This window comes from Phaseolus vulgaris, chromosome 3 (genome assembly GCF_051622355.1).
Source record: "Phaseolus vulgaris cultivar YP4 chromosome 3, ASM5162235v1, whole genome shotgun sequence".
Classification (NCBI taxonomy): domain Eukaryota; kingdom Viridiplantae; phylum Streptophyta; class Magnoliopsida; order Fabales; family Fabaceae; genus Phaseolus; species Phaseolus vulgaris.
Genome location: NC_143500.1, coordinates 37,498,897 through 37,514,774, shown reverse-complemented (window position 1 = coordinate 37,514,774; position 15,878 = coordinate 37,498,897).

The window sequence follows — 15,878 nt, the reverse complement described above, 5'->3', positions numbered from 1 at the left end:
ATGAATTTATACCTTTTTACATTTTTTATGATCTTTATTTGAATAAGAGTATTTTATTCCCAAATTTGGTGTTAATTGCAGATTTCTAAGGAAGATTGGAGATTTGGATTAAAGATGAATGATTTGAGCTAAAAAGATAAAGATAAAAGGTCCCAGAATGGAAAAGATGCAAAGAAAGATTGGGCCTTTTTTATGTTTTATCATTTAGCCCATTAGCGCGACATAGGAAACAACCTAACCCTAGAAAACTAGGATAAATAGAGGGCTAGAGGCTCAACCTTAGTGTGGCAGATTGAGAGGAAAACACCATAGAGTGAATTGTAACCCAATTGGGAGAATGGAAGGTGATAGAAGTATGCGTGGCTAATTCTACCCTTTGGGATTGGGAGTAATCTGCTCAAACTCTTATGTATTGAGGTGATATTTTATATATTAATATTCAGTTCTTGATTGATTATTGGTATTGTTGTTTTACTTTTAATTTTCCGTGACAAATTGAGAATCTTAAATCTGATCGGGAGGTATTTTTAGGGTTCGGACCTAAACAACAATACTTAACATATTTGAGTGTTAGGAATAGACTTGAAATGTTAATTGCTATTAAACGTCCGAGCTTCGTTCTAAGTTGTTCTTATAATTATGCGAGGGATCGATAGTTAGGGAACATTCTTAAGGATTTTATATGCGAGGAATCGATATAAATGATTTTTATACGGGCATCAATTTCAATTAAAAAACTTAATATTGACATGTTAATCAAAATACATGAGAGTGAGAGAGATGAAACCTAATCCCTATTTTTCCAATTGAAACAATTAATTCTTTGTCTGTTTTCTTATTGATCATCGCCAACACAACCACTCTCAATACACTTTTAATTGTTTTGTTCTATATTTAGCGATTATTGTACTTGATAATTCACTGTTCCTTGTGGGATCGATATCCGTCCTTAGGGACAATTATTACTTCTGACAAACGCGGTGCACTTGCCGTAAAAAGTCATCAGTTGTGCAAATGTGGCTAGTACAAGAGTAGTAGATAAGCTTGGATTGCCTACTATCTCTCATACAAAGCCCTATAAGTTACAATGGCTTAGTGAAGTAGGAGAAATAATTGTTAATAAACAAGTCCTCATCCATTTCTCCATTGGAAAATACAAAGATGAGGTATTATGTGATGTTGTGCCCATGGAAGCCACTCATGTTCTTTTGGGAAGGCCTTGGCAATTTGATAGAAAAGTTTTACATGATGGCTTTACCAACAAATTATCTTTTGAATTCCATGGTCACAAGGTTACTTTAAAATCTCTCTCTCCAAGAGAAGTCCATGAGGACCAAGTTATCATGAAGAAAAAGAGGGAGAGTGAAAAAGATAAAAAAGATAGAAAAGATAAGAGTTCTAAGCCTACACTTCTTGTGTCTAGGCGTGACATTGAAAGGGAAATAGTGGCTCATCATCCTCTTTTTTTAGCCATCCCTAGAACTCTTAGCATAGAAACACTTGTTGATAGTCCTCATTGCTTGGAAAATTTGGTTGAAGAGTTCAAAGATGTGTTTCAAGATCCTCCAAATGGACTTCCACCTTTGAGAGGGATTGAGCACCAAATTGATTTGATACCGGGCTCTTCTTTACCAAATCGTCCCGCATATAGGACCAATCCAAGTGAAACCAAGGAAATTCGCCAACAAGTTGAGGCTTTGATTGAAAAAGGGTGGGTGCAAGATAGCATGAGTCCTTGTGCTATGCCTATCATCTTAGTGCCAAAAAAGGATGGCACATGGCGAATGTGTTCGGATTGTAGGGCCATCAATAACATAACCATTAAGTATAGGCATCCCATACCTAGACTAGATGATTTGTTGGATGAATTACATGGTTCAAAAATCTTTTCAAAGATTGATCTTAAAAGCGGCTACAATCAAATCCGTATCAAACCGGGTGATGAATGGAAGACGGCTTTTAAGACCAACTTTGGTTTATATGAGTGGTTAGTTATGCCTTTTGGTTTAACTAATGCACCAAGTACCTTCATGCGCCTCATGCATCATGTTCTTAGACCTTTCATTGGTAAGTTTGTTGTGGTTTACTTTGATGACATTCTCATTTATAGCTTATCTTTGAATGACCATAGGTTGCATGTTAGGCAAGTTTTGGAAACCCTTAGGAAGGAACATTTGTATGCTAACCTTGCTAAATGTATGTTTGCTCTTGATCATATAGAATTCCTAGGGTTTGTTGTGAGTTGTAAAGGGGTCCATGTGGACAAAACCAAGGTGGTGGCCATTCAAAATTGGCCTACACCGAAATCTTTGAATGAGGTCCGAAGTTTTCATGGGCTTGCTTCTTTCTATAGAAGATTTGTCCCAAACTTTGGTACCATTGCCGCACCACTCAATGACATAGTGAAAAAGGATGTGGTCTTTCATTGGGGAGAAGCACAACAAAATGCTTTTGATACTTTGAAAGAAAAATTGACTAATGCTCCCATCTTGGCCCTTCCTAATTTCACTAAGACATTTGAGATTGAGTGTGATGCTTCAAGCATAGGTATTGGGGCTGTTCTCCTTCAAGAGGGCCACCCCATAGCCTATTTTAGTGAGAAATTGAAGGGAAGTCATCTCAACTATTCCACCTATGATAAGGAATTATATGCACTTGTTAGGGCTTTGTTTACTTGGCAACACTATCTTTTTCCCAAAGAGTTTGTGATACATAGTGATCATGAATCTCTTAAATATTTGAAAAGCCAAAACAAACTTAACAAGAGGCATACTAAGTGGGTGGAATTCATTGAGCAATTTCCTTATGTGATCAAACACAAGCAAGGCAAAATAAATATTGTGGCGGATGCTCTTTCTAGAAGATACACCTTGCTAAATCTTTTAACCTCTCAATATCTTGGTTTTGATCACATTAAGGAACTTTATCATGATGACCTTGATTTTTCTCTCCTCTATCAAGAGTGTCTTAAGGGAGGACACAAAGACTTTTTTATTCAAGATGGCTTTCTTTTTAAGGGAAAACGTCTTTGTGTTCCCCAATGCTCTATTAGATTATCTCTTGTTAGAGAAGCTCATGAGGGGGGCTTAATGGGACATTTTGGGGTTGCTAAAACTTTGGATGTGTTGCATGAACATTTCTTTTGGCCTCATATGCATAAACATGTTCATAGTTTGTGTGATAAATGCATAGCTTGCCGCAAAGCTAAATCTAAAATGCATCCCCATGGTCTTTATACTCCTCTTCCTATCCCTTCAATGCCTTGGGTAGATATATCTATGGATTTCATCTTAGGCTTACCCAAGACATCAAAGGGAAAGGACTCCATTTTTGTGGTAGTGGATCGTTTTTCAAAGATGACTCACTTTATTCCTTGCCACAAAGTGGATGATGAATGCCACATTGCAAACCTCTTCTTCCAAGAAGTGGTTCGCTTGCATGGGATTCCTAAGTCTATAGTGTCCGATAGAGATCCTAAGTTCTTGAGTCACTTTTGGAAGACCTTGTGGGGCAAGCTTGGAACTAAGCTTTTATTTTCTACCACTTGCCACCCACAAACTGATGGTCAAACCGAGGTGGTGAATAGAACTTTGGGACAACTATTGAGATGCTTTATTTCGGGGAATCCTAGAGTGTGGGAGAATTTACTACCCCATGTTGAGTTTGCATATAACCGAGTAGTAAATTCTACCACCTCCCATTCTCCTTTTGAGGTGGTCTATGGGTTTAATCCCCTAACACCTCTTGATCTTCTTCCTATTCCCCTTCTTGACGATGTCTTGTGCAAAGATGGGGATGAAAAGGCTTCTTTTGTGAAAACTTTGCATAAAGACATCAAGAAGAGAATTGAGAAGAAGGTTGGCAAGTATGCTGAACTTGCCAATAAAAGGAGAAAAGCATTGTTGTTTGATGAGGGCGATTGGGTTTGGCTTCACTTGAGGAAGGATCGTTTTCCTACTCAAAGGAAGTCCAAACTAATGCCTCGAGGGGATGGACCTTTCCAAGTCCTCAAGAGGATTAATGACAATGCTTATGAGTTAGATATGCCTGATACATTCTTAGGTAGTCATACTTTTAATGTCAGCGATCTAACTCCTTTTTCTGTAGGTCTCCAGAATTCGTGGTCGAATTCTCTCCAACTCGGGGAGTATGATGGAGATCAAGCCCAAGAGAACATGGAGGCCACTCATCAAGCTCAAGAAGAGGTGGAGGCACAAATGGAGGACGCCCATGGAGGTCAAAGTCCACCTCAAAGGATTACAAGAAGCATGTTCAAAGCCTTGGGAGCTAGAGGACATTTATTTTCTCTTTTTGTAGTGTCTTTAGTTGAAGGTGCTTAGAGGGAAACCTTAGAAACCTCTTTTTGTTATAGCATCTTTTAGGTTTTTAAATAGGAGCTTTAGGGGGGTGTATTAGTAGATAGGTGTAGGAGTAGAATAGGGGGTGCCAAAGTAAAGGAAGGGATCACACCTTCCTTGCTTGGCAATTAGCGCCGGTTCTAGATGGCTTTTGGAGGGAATTTTGAATTGTTTAGCTTTCATTTTTCAGCACCTTAGGCTATAAATAGAGGTGCCTTCCTTGTAAAATTCAGATTTGAATTTGATCTAAAGAAACTATACTCAAAATTGGAGTGAGCATTTGGAGAGCTTTTGTGCTTCTACTCTAGTCTTATCTTGAAGGACCATGGTTTCCTCAAGTGGCGGCTTCCACACTCATCTAGGAGCATCCATACTTCTAGTGGCGTGATCATCCAACCTATCTTCCATCTTCATGAGCATTCTCTTCTCCTTCCTTTCTTCTCTTTCAATTACTTTTGTTGTCTTGTGTTCTTGAGCATGTTTTGGTTCGGCTATTCCTTTTTCCAGCATCTATTTTCTATTTGTTCTTAAATCTGTTCGGCTCTTTTGTTTTTGTTTCAATTTCTGTTCGGTCTCTTCTTTTCTTTTGCCTATGTTGATTCAATTTGACAATATTTGGTTCAACCAAATGAGTTTGGGATTTGGTACTTGTTATTGGTGAGTTCTTGATCTTAGAACCATGATCCAACTTCTAAGAAAGTGCCTCTACATTTTCCAGCTCAAGGTGATTCCTCAAAGTGTCAAGAATCTTGTTCTATGTGGCTATTGGAATCACATCAGCTTGGCACCATGATCAACATCGATTTTTTTGTATTGGACAAATCATGCTCCTACAAATTTCAAACTTGTACACCCTATATAGTATATTGAATAAACACTTTTATTTTCAATCAACATAAATCTCAATGAAATACTCAACTTAATTTACGTATAGAATAAGGAAAATTTTAAATATATATTGTGGAGGTAGGAAAAGTTTTACCTAACCTCATAATGGGCGCCAAAATGTTCTAGACAGGCCAATAAACGACCTAAACTCAGAACATTCAAGGTACTCAAGAACAAGTGTGCTCTTAACCTAATTTTTGATTTGTCTATATGTGAGGTTTTACCTAGTATATATGGAGTTAGTCTTAACCCCGTGTCTACCGTTATGATTCTCTCTTTACTGTCTGGTTAATGCTATATAATCAAAATCCCCGTCTTATGCTATTTCCTTTACATTATTCATTTACATCGGCCTCCTATCTAAATGACCAAGGATCGACCCAAGACCCATAACCAAACAGAAGCCATAAACAAAGTATCAAATAACGATGATTTACCGACCAGGTCATCGGGTGTGATGACGTTGACAAGAGAAAGGTAGGTGGTCAAAAAGTCAACATAGTCGTCGTATGTAGAAGCAGGGTTCTGCATATGCATAGTCGGTTATCGCCGAGACGTGTCACTATCCGAGAGAAAGACATCGCCTAAGCGGACGTCGCCTAAGTAAGACATCGCTTGAGTAAGACATCGCCCGAAGAGTCAACCCGCATGACGTAAGCATTTCACAGAAAGGGGGGCCCACATGATGGGATAACCCTAAGTTGGGTGGCGGCACTGTGGGTCCCTCCGTGCAGAATAAACGATTAAGTCAAAGGGGCACGTGACTATGCCCACGTACTCATAAAAGATCTTCAAGGAAGGCTGCATGCATGACACGTGATTAATTAGGGCACCTAAATAGTATGATGGCACAAGAGATACGGCGCCCAAGTTAGAACCCAAGCGGCCACATGGTTAATCATTGCACTCTAGATAAGGGAAGTCCATGTGCCAGATACGCTCAGATCCCAGGAGTAGCGGCGCAAGGACCTTCTCCAAGGAACCCTAGATAATAGCAAGCAACCCAAAGGTAAACCCTAGTTTCCACCTATATAAAGGGCACGAAGAAACCCTAGTGAGGTACGTTTTCACAGTTGCATGAGTTTTAACCTAGTTCTCATAAAGTTACTCAGAACAGTAGTCCCTAGTTGTTCTTGACGGCACACCCAACTGTGAGCACAAGGCAATTAGGGCCACACAGTTTAGTCACACAGTTCCAGTTGTTGAGATTACTATACAGTTTCTAGTTACTTTGGTGTTTCTCGCTAGCTGACTTGAGCGTCGGAGTGCAAACAGCCGCAAGGGTGCCCCTTTGTTCTTCTTTTTCAGGTACACACAGACGAGGCAGAACGAAGGTGCCCTAGCTCGTTAGAACAAGCCACGCATAAAGACGACCCAGGTCAACCGGCCAGAACATCTGGCGCCCACCGTGGGGCCGATATAAACATCGGTTCCACCACACAAGCTTTCAGTTCCAGATTCCAGAATAAGTCAAGAGGATCCCCAGAGAGCCATGACCACCCGACCAGCACGCGCTAGGAGTGAAGAGATGACCCTACAGCAACTCATGGCCATGGTGCATGGGCTACAAGACGCAGTGGCAACCTCAAAAGTAGAACAGGAGCGCATGCAGGCGGACCTAACAGCCTCTCAAGCAAGAAGCGAGGAACTCCACCGCACCAACGAGGAGTTACGCCATAGATGGCGTGGCAGAGACGAATCGGAGGCTGCATCCCCACCCAGGGAATTCACAACACCATTTTCACAGGCAATCTTGGAGACGGCAATCCCCAATACGTTCACAGGACCCAAAGCGACTTTCACGGGAATGGAGGATCCTGAAGCACACCTCACGGCGTTCCACACACAGATGTTGCTGGTAGGCGGTTCAGATGCCGTTAGGTGCAAGCTTTTTATGAGCACCTTGACAGGGATGGCCATGGATTGGTTCATCAGCCTCCCAGAGGGCCACGTCACGTCCTTTGCGCAACTTTCACAACTATTTAGAGAACAGTACCTGGCCAACAAAACTCCCGCCCCAGTCTCGTACGATCTTTTCGACGTCAAGCAGTTCCAAGGCGAAACGCTAAAAGAATACATAAGCCACTTTGGGGCACAGGTAGTGAAAGTAGGCACCAAGGAGGAACCCATGATTGTATACGCGTTCAAGAAGGGGGTGCGTCCCGGATCTTTTAGTAAAACGCTTTACCGCAGTCGCCCCAAAACCTTCGCCGAGATAAGGCGACAAGCGGTAGAACATATTGCCTCCGAAGGTGAAACGTACGAGAAATGCACAACCACTGCGCCAACGCGTCCCAAGGCACAAATACGCACGCAACCTGTTCGGGTTCACCAAGCCGTCACAGAAAGAAAACACTTTGACAGAAAACGTGCTTACGAGCCACGGAGGACCCAACCTAAGGGTAGAGTAGAGGAAGGGAGAGAAGCAAGCCGCCGAGGCACAACTTCGTGATGGAACTCAAAGATCTGATTGCGGTACCCAGCATAGCCGTCAGGTTGAGGCCGCCGATTAAAGCTGACAAGGTGCTGGGACCTCGCAAGGAGTCATGGTGCGAATTCCACGAAGCATTCGGGCACCATATTAACAACTGTCTGGCGCTTGGCTATCAGTTGGATGAGCTCGTGAAGAATGGTTTCCTGAAGGATTACTTGATGGAGAAACAGGCGGGACGACCATCAGGCTCGCAACCGGGGGGCAGTGAGGGGCAGCAGCATGAGGCGCCCGTTCTCGGTGAAATCCACACCATAGCTGGTGGGTTCTCGGGTGGCGGGTGTACTACGTCACAGTGTAAAAGGTATGCGAGGTCCGTAATGTTAGTGGAAGTTTTTGAGGACCATTCTCCCGATGTGGACATCATGTTCACTAAGGAAGACCTCAGGGATGTTGTGCCGCATGACAACGATCCCATTGTGATCTCGCTCGTCACGGCAAGGAGGACAGTTCATCGGGTCTTGGTCGATCAAGGGAGCTTGGCAGACGTGATGTTCTGGCCGACTTTCGAAAGGCTACAATTATCTACGGACCAACTGAGGCCATATAGGGGCTGCTTATACGGTTTTGCGGGTGATCAAGTCGAAGTCAGGGGAACAACGTTCACAGATCGGGCCGCTTCGCGCACGGAAAAAATCAAATACCTTGTCGTGAACGCCCCCTCAGCATATAATATCCTATTGGGAAGGCCAACACTCAATAGGATAGGAGTTGTACCCTCCACGAGGCACATGAAGGTCAAATTACCTTCAATGGAAGGGGTGATCGTCACCATCTGATCTGACCAAGAGGAGGCAAAGAGATGCTACGAAAACAGCCTCAAGAACAGGCGATCAGTGTGCCATGTGACCACAACACCACCTCTTGGTGCAGGGCATGAGCATAAAAACCGACGGGCTATGATGCAGCGTCAGGGGGAACGTCGAAGGCGACGTGGTTATGGATGTGGCATTGGAAGCAACCACCAAGGGCGACGTCACCATGGAAGATGTCGAGCCGAGGTCTGAGAGCAACGCTGGAGTAGAGGAGGAGGAAAACTGCCTGGAAGCCGCCAGGGAGTCAAGCATTGTGAGAGCATTGCTCGCTAGTGAGAAGAGGCCTCGGCCAGTTGGAGATTGGCTCGAAAGGGAGATCGGCGGCAAAACTTTTAAGTTGGGGAAAACTTTAGACGGTGAGACAAGGAACAGATCGCCAAGGTGATAGGCAGGCATCTGGACGCGTTCGCGTGGTCTGCCTCGGATATGCCGGGAGTCGACCCCGATTTTTTATGTCATCGTCTAGCAATGGACCCTCAAGTCAGACCAGTCCGACAAAGAAGAAGAAAATTCAATGAAGAAAGGAGACAGGCGATCAGAGATGAAACGCAAAAACTCCTCAAGGCAGGCCACATCAAGGAGATACAGTATCCGGAATGGCTCGCCAATGTTGTATTGGTAAAGAAGAGCAATGGGAAATGGCGAATGTGTGTCGACTTCACAGATCTAAACAAAGCCTGTCCAAAGGATTCCTATCCTTTGCCCAGTATAGACGCCCTAGTGGACAGTGCAGCAGGGTGTAGGTTGTTAAGTTTCTTAGACGCATTCTTGGGGTACAACCAAATTAAGATGCACCCCATGGACGAGGAAAAAATTGCCTTTCATGACGGAGAAGTCGTGCTATTGCTACAAGGTGATGCCTTTTGGGCTGAAGAATGCGGGGGCCACGTACTAGAGGCTGATGGATAAAGTGCTTGCACCTATGCTTGGGAGGAACGTACGAGCTTACGTTGATGATATGGTCGTAACATCCCTGGAAAAAAACCAGCATATCGCTAATTTGGATGAGCTGTTCGTTACGATAGCCAAATATAAACTGAAGCTGAACCTTGAGAAGTGCATTTTCGGCGTGGAAGCAGGAAAGTTCTTAGGTTTTCTCTTGACCGAAAGAGGGATCGAAGCAAACCCTGACAAGTGTGCGGCCATCTTGGCGATGAGGAGCCCTGCTACGGTTAAGGAGGTGCAGCAGCTCACGGGTCGGATGGCCGCCCTATCGCGATTTGTGTCTGCTAGTGGAGAGAGGGGTCACCCGTATTTCCAGTGCTTGAAAAGGAATAATAGGTTTGTCTGGACAAAGGAGTGTGAAGAGGCTTTCGTGAAGCTCAAGGAGTACTTGGCGAGCCCGTCGGTTCTGTGCAAACCTCAAATGGGAGCGCCCCTCAGGTTATACTTCGCCGTAACCGAGAAGGCGCTGAGTGCGGTGCTCGTCCAGGACCAAGATCAAGTTCAGAAACCCGTTTATTTTGTCAGCAAGGTGTTGCAGGGCCCAGAAGTGAGATATCAGACTTTGGAGAAAGCAGCACTGGCAGTAGTGTTTTCGGCGAGGAGGTTGCGCCATTACTTCCAGAGTTTTACAGTGTTGGTGATGACCGACTTACCTATCCAGAAGGTTCTAAAGAAACCAGATGTGGCTGGAAGAATGGTAAAATGGGCGGTAGAGTTGTCGGAGTTCGACATCAAGTATGAGCCCCGAGGACCGATCAAGGGCCAAATCTTCGCTGACTTCGTGGTCGAGCTATCTTCTGAAACAGTGCAGAACGCCGGAGATGGTTTTCGTTGGGTGCTCTCAGTGGATGGGTCCTCTAACCAGTTGGGTAGTGGGGCCGGGATAATTCTGGAAGGACCCAACGGCGTGTTGATAGAACAGTCCCTAAGGTTTGCCTTTAATGCCAGCAATAACCAAGCAGAATATGAGGCTTTGATCGCTGGTATCTTGTTGGCAAAGGATATGGGAGCAAGGGTGCTGATGGCCAAGAGCGATTCATTGCTAATCACAGGCCAAGTAACTGGCGAGTTCCAGGCTAAGGATCCGCAGATGGCAGCTTATCTGGAGTATATGCAGGAGTTGAGGAGGTCTTTTGTTTTGTTCGAAGTAGTGCACGTGCCAAGAGAGCAGAACGCCCGAGCTGACTTGCTAGCCAAGCTCGCCAGTTCGGGCAAGGGGGGCAGGCAGAGGACTGTCATACAAGAAACCCTAAAGACACCTCGAGCGTTCGTGATGGACCACCAAGTTCTCCAAGTCTGCAAGTCAAGGGAAGGGATGGCGAGGGGTCATAAGTCTCTATCTCAGGAGACCTTGAGGACGCCAAGGGTTAGAGCGCATCCAGTGGGAGAGGCAAAGATGACGCAAGTTTGCGCCGTCCACGAGCCAGACACATGGATAACGCCATACCAGCGCTACATGGCAGATGGCGTACTCCCAATGGACCCAACGGAAGCTAGGAAGGTAAAAAAAGAACTTCAGCAAGTTCACCCTTATCGATGGCGAGTTGTACAGGTTTGGGTTCACACACTCCCTTTTAGTGCACGAGAATTATGGCCGAGCTCCATGAGGGGATTTGTGGGAGTCACATCGGAGGTCGAGCCTTGGCGACAAAAACCATCCGTGCAGGTTATTATTGGCCGACAATGAGGGAAGACTGCAAGAGATATGCCCAATGTTGCAAGCAGTGCCAGGAGCACGCCGATTGGCACAAGACGCCTCCGGAAGAGTTAAAGTCAATCTACAGTCCCTGGGCTTTCCACACATGGGGAATCGATATTCTGGGACCCTTCCCATTGGCGATTAGGCAGATGAAGTATTTGGTTGTGGCAGTCGAATACTTCACGAAGTGGATTGAAGCAGAACCAGTAGCCCAGATCACCGCGCACAAGATTCAGAATTTCGTATGGAAGAATATTGTGTGTCGTTTTGGTGTGCCCAAGCGTTTGGTATCAGATAACGGGACTCAGTTCGCAAGTCACCTGTTGAAGAAGCTGTGCGAGGATGTTGGAACTCAACAGGTGTTCGCTTCTGTGGAACACCCACAAACGAATGGGCAGGTGGAGTCAGCTAATCGGGTTCTACTGAGAGGTTTGAAGAGGAGATTGGAGAAGGCCAAAGGATCTTGGGCTGAGGAAGTTCCCCGTATAATATGGGCATATCATACCACTGAGCAATCAGGAACCCACGAAACCCCGTTTAGCTTGGTGTACGGGTGCGATGTGATGATCCCAATTGAAATCCAGGAAAGCTCGCCGAGATTCCAGAATTTCGTGGCGGAAGACTCGAATGTAGAAAGGAGGATGAACTTAGATTTGCTGGATGAGGTCAGGGAGGAGGCAAGGGTAAAGGTTGAAGCAATAAAGAGAAGAGTCGAGCGCAAGTACAATTCTAGGGCAAGGCCAAGGCAGTTCAGAGATGGCGACCTGGTAATGAGGAAGGCCCACCTATACGAGATGCAGAATAAATTGTCACCCAAATGGACAGGACCGTTTAGAATAACTAAAGCACTCGGGAACGGCGCCTACCGTTTGGAAACACTGGAGGGAGGGGCGATTCCTCGCACTTGGAACGCTACCCATCTCAAGTTTTATTACAGTTAAAGCACTGTAAGTAGCAGTTAACTCGAACAGTTAAGTGAAAACAGTTTTTAAAGGTGGCGCTCTTTTTCCCTAAGGAGGGTTTTTTAATGAGGCCACCCAATAAAGAAAGTTCGAGTCTATTAAGTTTTCCCAGTTATTGAGTTTGCATGATTATCATTTTAAGTTTTTAAACAAAAGACTTTGTCGTCCTTGTGTAATTTAGGGCAGATTCAGATCGCATGCATAAAGTTTTTTAAGTCCTCATCGCCGCTTGGCGATGAGAGACACTAGTATAAAATTGTAAACCCTCATCGCCAGTTGGCGACCGGAGGTGAGAGATAAGGTATAAGTCCTCATCGCTGCCTGGCGATTGGAGGCACAAGTTAAGTTGTAAACCTCCTCGCCCATTGGCGATTGGAGGTGTAATATGAGCTTTAGGTCCTCATCGCCGAGCGGCGATCAGAGGCACTAGTATAAAGATTTTAAGTTCTCATCGCCATCTGGCGATCGGAAGCACAAGTATAAAGTTTTTAAATCCTTGTCACCACCCGGCAATCGGAGGTGAAAGTTAAGTTTTAAGTCCTACTCGCCTAGAACGAGTATAGGCGAGAACAGAATGAGAAGTCCTACTCGCCAAGAATGAGTATAGGCGAGAGTTCAGAGCAAGATGACAAGTACGTCCAGTGTGAGTTCAAACCCGGGCGCCTAGTCCTTGAGCAGGGGTCAAAGGATTCCTTCGGGACGCCCCCTCCTCAAGTATGAATAGCTAGCCCCGGTACCAGATAACAGTTCAAACCCGGGCGCCTAGTCCTTGAGCAGGGGTTAAAGGATTCCTTCGGGACGCCCCCTCCTCAAGTATGAATAGCTAGCCCCGGTACCAGATAAAGTCCTCCTCACCCTCGAGTGAGTTCAGGCAAGATGAGATTAAAAGTCCTCAGTGCATCCAGGGAAAAGGTAGCCCCCGGGCAAGTTGAGGCACCAGATAAAGTCCTTCTCGCCGTCGAGCGAGTCCAGGCCAGATAAAGTCCTTCTCACCTCAGAGTGAATTCAGGCAAGAACAGAATACAAGACCTCTTCGATTAAGCAAATTGAGGCAAGTTCGAAAGTCCTCAGTGCAGAATCAGGCCAACCCAGTTTAGGCGATGACCTAGAAATACACATGTCACTTGGCAGATCAGGCAAGCGAGATTTCAAATACTAAAAATGACTCTCGCCTACTGCTCAGTAAGTAATTTCGTGTCAAATGTTATTGCTATAGACTAACCGTTTGTTTAAAATAAGTTGATTGCCAGAAAATTAAGCATCAGTTTGCGCTAAGTTAATTGGCTTAAGTGAGAGCCCACCAAGTTATCAAGTGATCGCACAACAGATAAAAGGTAAACCATGTGCATATGTTAACACGGTCCGAATGAAAGAAGTCATTACAAACAGATTCGCTGCACATAGACAGAGGTCGAATATGTAAGTCTTCCAGAATGTTTCTAAACAAAACGTCAAATGAAAACGTTAATCTGAGGGTACAATTTTGCCGACTACCACTTCATGGCAAATTGAGAACTGGGAGAGGTCCAAGTCGGGGTAAGTACAAGCGAACTGCTCCAAGGCCGCGCCAAACCCGGAAGTCAGAACGTTTGCGGCGCTGAGGTCGAGTTCTTCAATTTGTTTCTTCAGCTTTTCGTTCTCCTCAAGCGCCTGGGCAAGCTTTGCTGCAGATTCGTTCAGCTCCTTATCTTTCTCGCTCAGATCCTTGGCCTTTTGATCCTTGTCAGCTTCGGTTTTACCCAGCAGATCCTCCCTCTCAATTGACTGGGCCTCGAGCTCATCCGCGTAGGCCTTTTTATCCTTGAGAGTTTCCTCCAGGTCCGCTATCCTCTCCTGCTGATGCACGAGTCTGCCCTCGAGTTCGGTGACCTCTAAGAGTTTGGCATTGAGCTTTTTGTCTAGTTCAGCGCTGTTTTTACGTTCGCTCCGCAACTCGTCCTTCAGAGCATTCTCTAATCGCGAAAACTCCAATCCCCGCATCGTAAGATCACGCTTAAGTTGTTGGACTTGGTCCTTCGCAACACTGGCTCAAGGAGTCCCTTAAAGCCTCGCCCATCGTCTGGTAAAGGCGTTTCTCTACACACTCGGTAGTCATAGCGCTAAGGTAAGCGGCGTGGGCTTTCAAAACCTCCTCGACAGGGGCTGGAAGAGCAGGGATTGGGAGAGGAGTCGAGGGTTGGTTCTCGCCGCCACCTTCATAAGTGTGGACGACCAGGGGAACATCAGGACGTGGCGGCGACACGTCTGGCTCCACTACAGGCAGGGGAGACCACTGAATGTCCGCAGTCTGCTCCAGAACGCCTCCAGCAGCTGAGGTGTTCGATGGTAGAGCATCCCCAGTGCTCTCAAAGGGTGTGGAGACGCTGGGGGGATTCTCTGCGTAATCTGGGCCTGTACTCTCGTTTGCGGGTAGCTCGGTGACGGTTGCCCTGTTCCTCTTACAGATAAGTCCATCTTCAGTGCTCTCGTCATCCTCCTCATCCGACACCATTGTGGGATTCTTCCTCTTGGCCCTCTTTGGTGGCAGTTTCTTTCTCGCAGGGGCAGGAGGGGCGATAAGGGAAGATGAGCCCACAGGAGGAAGCTCGCCTCGAGCAACGGCGGCTTCCGCTACAGAATTCGGGACGGTTTGAGAACCCGCAGCGAGTTTGTGGCGTTTGACTATAGAACGCGGTCTGGCCATATGATCTTTCCCCAACATTATATCTGCACGAAGTGATCAATGTTCACAAATCAATCCAGTTACAGATACAGGTAATTAGCAATACAAGAGTGAGCGCAGGACAGTGTAATACGAACGAGTTTGATAAAGAAGTAAAGCAGACTTGGCACAGGAAAGAAAAATCTAGATAGAGTGGAGGGACAAACCTATGTAAAAGTCTTGTTGATCCTCATAGAATTCGAATTTGATGATTGAGGGGGTGGGTAAGGTAGTATTGGTGGAGGCAACTTCTTTTCAGAAGTTGCACAAGTCTCTATCGAGCTCCCCCATCTTCTCTGGACTCCTAGCTTTCCGAAAATGATCTTGGGAATCATTTTTTCCCTTGTCAACCCAGTACAAGGGGAACCCATCGAGAAGTGTGGGATTCTGATCATTACAGCAAACACGAACGAACTTACCCTTCCAATCCTTGAAAGATTGTTGGAAGATGGAAAGGATGGATCTCCCAGCAATCCCATTGAAGCTACCCATAGGCGATCCCCTGGGTTTTTAGCCTCAAACAGAAACAAGAACACATCTACAGAGGCTGGATGGCCTAGGTGCGCACAAACAATTTGGTATGCCCTGACAAACGCCCAGCCGTTGGGATGCAGCTGGGCAGGGGCAATATCAAGCTCGGTCAGGAGCTCCCTCTCAAAGCGAGTAAAGGGGAACCTGAGCTTAACCTTCTTAAACACGGTTGCATAGACAAAGCAGAAAGGGTGGCCATCGTTGCCATCGTTATCAGTACAAACAGGTTTCCCGGGAGGACAAGGACGGATAACAACCTTGTCGTCATGCTCCTTATGGAATGTGAGGTGGGTCTTATCTCTCAAGCGAAGAATATTGGCCTCAGAGTTAATCAAGGAAGTCTCGTTCAGCAGAGCAGGAGGAGCCCATGGGTACAACAGTTTGTAATCAGGAATGGGGCGTGCGGTGGCACTAGTTTGTGGGGGAGTTGATTGCGATTGGTTAGGACGAGAGGGCGCAGGCCTCTGAGCCCGGGTTGAATGGATGGC